The sequence below is a fragment of the Magnolia sinica genome, chromosome 13 (assembly GCF_029962835.1).
Source record: "Magnolia sinica isolate HGM2019 chromosome 13, MsV1, whole genome shotgun sequence".
NCBI classification, from domain to species: domain Eukaryota; kingdom Viridiplantae; phylum Streptophyta; class Magnoliopsida; order Magnoliales; family Magnoliaceae; genus Magnolia; species Magnolia sinica.
In genome coordinates, this window is record NC_080585.1 from 18748860 (window position 1) to 18754859 (window position 6000).

Sequence of the window (6000 nt, forward strand, 5' to 3'; positions counted from 1 at the left end):
ACACAAAAATCATGGTAGGTCCCAATAGGAAGAACGTGGATAAGATACATACATCACAACAGGCCTCACGCTGTGGGGGGTCCAGTGTATCAGCCCAAGCTGGTATTTGTGTTTCCATTTCACCCAGGTCTGAATGACCGTATGTGTAGGTTGGGTGGTAAAGGCACCTTAAGGTGGGGTCTCTGACACGTGCAAGTGGCCCCAACTGGTTCCAACAGTGGACATCCAATCACCAATGTTTCCTCATGTAGACCACTTGGGGATTTGGATCCACCTTCTATTTAGGCTAATGTCCATGGGGTAGGTCCCATGAGGTAGTGGGCCCGTCCCTGATGGGTGCAAAAAATGGATGGATGGAGCAGATGTATTAACATTGACCCAGCGCCCAACCCTGGACGGGTAGCCTGGATAAAACATATAAATCAAATGGGTCCCACGTGGGCCCACCATAACGTTTAGTTGTCATCCAAACTGTTGATAAGGTCACACGGACCTGGATGAAAAGGAAAAACAAATTTTCATATGATCCAGAGCGTCTGTGACAACCCAAAAAAGGTTTCAAGGGCAGATGTTCAATTACACTATTCCATGTGATGTGGGCCACCTGAGCACCGTATACGGCTGATTTTGGGGGTGGCCCACTGCCCTAAGGAGACCCAACAAATGGACGGTGTGGATGTTCTCACACATCACGGTGGGGCCCATGGCAGGGACCCAATGTCCTTGCCTGTCCGTCCGTCAAAACAGCAGGCAGCATATATATATATATATTTAAAAAATATGTTTTTCGGAGGTTTTTCATATGTGGAGCCTGCATCGGAAGAATCCACCCTTCTCATTGGTTCCCATAGCTCAAGACAGGCCAAACAAGCCCAATATTCAATATATTTCGGTGTATAGAAATATCAGGGTAGATTTCAACGGTAATGTGATTGCTTACCTCTAAGTGCAGAGGTTTGTAAGTAGTATCCTATGAAAATAGGGTCGATCCCGCAGGGAGATGAATTATGAGAAGAAAAAAATAATCAAATGCAAAACAAACTAAGTAATAAAAATTAATCTGATGATTTGATTTTGGAATTTTTGAATGAATATAATTCAACTGAATAAAATAACACCCAAGCTTCAAAGTTCCACACATAGGTTAATGTTCCAAAATCATGATGACTTGGATAACACAACTAAGATCTGAGCACTATGGTCAGCCTAATCGGAAAATAAAACAGTTTAAATATTTTAATAAATAATATAAAAAATTAGAAAATGATGAATTTGCACCATTGACATATATTCTTAAGCGCCAGTGATTTTAAGTATTCAATATCTATACGATAATGAATATCAAAGAAATATAACAGGTTGAGAACATCTCCTATCTAGGAAATCCGATTGATCTAGGATAAGCCTATCCATCAATGTGGACTCATATAATGGAAACATATGGATCTCACAAGAGAATAAAAAAATAAAACCTAAATAATAGATAACACGCATACACCATTCTTCTCATCATTAAAACAATCAATCATCATAATCTTAAAAAATTATTAAACCCATGTGCTTCCCTTCTAGCTTGGGTTAGAAGGAACTTAGAAAAACAGAATTAAATTGCAGAAATAAAAAGCAACAAGAAAGAAAGAAGAAAAAAATGCAAATAGAAAAGATCTAAAATAAAAAAACAACTTATAAAGCTTTAATAAAACTAAAAACTCTTTAAAAACCCTAAATATTGCTCTTGAATGCTTCTAATGATGTTTAAGAATGCCCTATGAGGCCCTATTTATAAGTAGGAATTTCGTACAAAGTTGAAAACCCTAGAAAACGCCTCAAATATATGTATTTTTTCAAAATAGACTTCTCACTGCATAGTTCATTTAAAATAGACTTCCTGCTGTGTAGTTTTTCAAAATAGACTTTAGAGCTTTAGAATACACTTTTCAGGACGATTTCAGGATTCTTCACTTCAAATCTTCGATTCTTTTCATTCCTCACTTGGTTTTCTTGGATCTTTGGCATGTGAATTCTTCAATCTTGGTTTCCTAAGATCCATCCCTTGCCTTGATGATTTTTGAGCATCAAATTCTTACTTTTTAGCACCATTTTTCAATCCAAGCTCTTAAATTCACATTGCAACACATACATGAGTAAAATAGAATATTAATAAGATTTATGTTCATAAAACTAATATATAAATGGGAAAAATTATATAATATATGAGTCTCAACACACCCCCCAACCAGCATTTTGCTAGTCCCGAGCAAAATAAGCGAAGAAAAATTAAAATTAAAATTAAAATTAAAATTAATTAAAATGAAAAAAATTCTAACTATACCACTTTCATAGGTAATCTCGATTACATTTAGCATATACAATAAGCCTTTAAACCCCTAGGTTTCCCCTAATGGACGAGTTATAGTCTCGTGAGGGTTTCCAGAAATGTTACCCACAAACATTGAAAACAAGAAAAATATTTCAACACTAAAAAATTTATACAATTATGCCCCCATTCATCATATGAATTCCAAAACAAAACAATACTTAACCTAAGTCTGAAGTTAGTTAGAATCTCAATTTTCTAATCCATTACATCCTTGAGTTCAGAGACCTAATCAAAATTTAGAATAGTTATGATCCAATATCCTTAGGTGCTCTGTGACACTAGTCTAACTTTGAGAAATATGCATGTTCCCTATCCTAACTCCTTTCAATCATCCCAAGAATATAAAATCTCTATTTATCTCATTTTCTTTATGTCATTTCTTCTTTTATCATCATATCCTCATTATTATAGACCACCCTTAGATGAAGATTCCCACCGGGTTTGCTTCATAACCTAAGGTATCGTACTTGTAATGGTAACAGTAATGGATACTTAGGTATCCTTACTCCGGATTACTGACACAATTGTTATGGTCATTGCATTCATGCTCTATAATAAAAATTTCTTTTCTCCATCATTCTTTTTTTTCTTTAATATTCTCTCTTTTAAACATATATCAATGGTACTAGTTCATTCAACCTTGTTTGAATAAAAAATTGTTATTCTAGTTCACATATCATATTTCTCACTTAGTTAGATAGGGTGTATTGTGAATTCAGAACATCAAATTACAACTCACTTTAAACTAGTAATTAGATAATTGAACTCAAGTTTATAATTTTCAGTTATAAGAATTCTGACTACTATCATCTTAGAATAAATATTAACTTTGCCTTTGGAATTCGCATAATATCATGTTTACATTCTTGTATATAAACATATTATTTTGAAAATGTTAAATTTTTTTTTTCCATAAACCTAAAAAAACAAAGAAAAAAAACTTAAACTTAACTGAAACCTAAAAATAATAAAAATAATAATAAAATAAACTGAAACCTAAAAAAAAACATTCACATGGATGACTATCCACACCCCCCAACCTAAAATCTACATTGTCCCCAATGTAATGATAATGTAAGGCAGAGAACAATAAAAATAAAAGAAAGAGTGGATAGTATCTGCCATGAAAAACTCACCTACTATATGACACTAAAAAAAAATTGAATATGATACAAATCCTACACAAATGCTCCGTCAGACTAGGAGCATCAATTTGAATATTCTGGCTCATGAAGAGGGACGGACCCCTCTCCCAAATGAAAGTTTTTCATATAAGGCTTCAATCTCTGACCAGTAACCTTGTATACATTACCATTACGTGAATTCTCAATTTTAACAGCTCCATGATTATGAACATTTTTCACAATGAAGGGTCCTGTCCATCTTGATCTTAACTTTTCCAGAAAGAACTGGAGACGAGAATTGTACAATAGGACATTTTGCTGAGGTTCAAAATTCTTCCTCAGGATATTTTTGTCATGAAAAGTTTTGGTCCTCTCTTTGTAAATTTTAAAATTTTCATAGGAGTCTCTCCTCAGCTCCTCTAATTCATTCAACTCTAATTTCCTTTGTCCACTTCCTTAATCCATATCAAAGTTTAATTTCTTTATTGCCCAGTAGGCTCTATGTTCCAATTCCACAGGCAAGTAGCAAGCCTTTCCATACACCAATCTGTGTGGAGACATTCCAATCGGGGTCTTATAAGCAGTCCTATAAGCCCATAAAGCGTCGGATAGTCTGAGGGACCAATCCTTCCTATCTGGCCCCATAGTTTTCTCTAAAATGTGTTTGATTTTTCGATTAGAAATTTCAGCTTGCTCACTCGTTTGTGGGTGGTATGGGGTGCTCACTTTATGCTTGATGCCATATTTCTTCATCAAAGCCTCAAATGTCCTATTGCAAAAGTGAGACCCGCCATCACTAATGATGGCCTTTGGAGTTCCAAATCTAGTAAAAATATTTTTCTTGAGGAATCATATGACCACTTTGTTGTCTTTGGTCCTACTTGGAACTGCCTCAATCCACTTTGAAACATAGTCCACATTAACCAAGATATAAAGAAAATCAAAAGAAGATGGAAATGGACCCACAAAATCAATACCCCAACAAAAAAAAATCTCTAATGGTAAAATTGGGGATAAAGGCATCATGTTACGCCGGGACACTCTTCCCAACCTTTGACATCTATCACAAGCAACACAGAAAGCATGAGTGTCTTTAAACATGGTGGGCCAGTAAAAACCACACTACAGGATTTTTGCAGTAGTTTTCTTAGTAGAAAAATAGCCACCACATGCTTCCATGTGACAAAAAGAAATAACACTTCGAACTTCATCTTCTGGGACACAACGTCTAAAAATTTGATCAGTCCCATATTTATATAAATACGGGTCATCCCAGAAGAAGTTCTTAACCTCGGTTTCAAAACGCTTCCTATCTTGTGACTTCCAATGATATGGCATTTTTTCTGTTACAAGATAGTTCACTATATTCGCATACCAAGGCAATTTGGAGATCGCAAATAATTATTTATCAGGGAAAGTGTCCTGGATATGTATCTCCTCAGTGAAATCATCTAATACCAATCTAGAAAGGTAATCGGTCACTACATTTTCTACTCATTTCTTATCTTTTATCTTTAAATCAAATTCTTGGAGTAGGAGGATCCATCTCAAAAGTCTCGGCTTTGCATCATTCTTAGATAATAAATATTTCAAAACCAAGTGGTCTGTGAAAATGACCACTTTGGATCTCAGCAAGTAGGACCTAAACTTATCCAAAGCAAAAACTACTGCAAGTAACTCTTTTTCAGTTGTTGAGTAGTTCACTTGGGCCGAGTTTAGAGTTTTACTCGCATAGTGAATAACGTAGGGCCGTTTTTCTTTCCTTTGGCCCAAAACAGCCCTTATGGCATAATCACTTGCATCGCACATTAGTTCAAAAGGAAGTATCTAATCTGGTGGACGCATGATAGATGCAGTGGTAAGGGATAATTTAATTTTATTAAAGGCACTTGTACACTCATCTGTCCACTTAAATGGAACATCCTTTTGAAGAAGATTAGTCAAGGGTATAATAATGGCACTGCGAGTTTAGAGTTTTACTCGCATAGTGAATAACTTAGGGCCGTTTTTCTTTCCTTTGGCCTAAAACAGCCCTTATGGCATAATCACTTGCATCGCACATTAGTTCAAAAGGAAGTGTCTAATCTGGTGGACGCATGATAGATGCAGTGGTAAGGGATGATTTAATTTTATTAAAGGCACTTGCACACTCATCTGTCCACTTAAATGGAATATCCTTTTGAAGAAGATTAGTCAAGGGTATAGTAATGGCACTAAAGTCCCTGATGAATCTTCTATAAAAACTAGCATGCCCTATAAGTGATCTAATATCTCTAACAGTTCGAGGGATAGGTAGATTAGCTATAATGTCGAGTTTTGAGCGATCTACCTCGATTCCAATTTTGAAAATAACATGGCCCAAAACAATTTCTTTTTGAACCATGAAATGACATTTCTCTCAATTTAAGACAAGGTGTTTCTCTTCACACCTAGACAAGACAAGAGATAAATTGTTGAGGCATTCCTCAAAACTACTCTCAAATTATACAGAGAAGT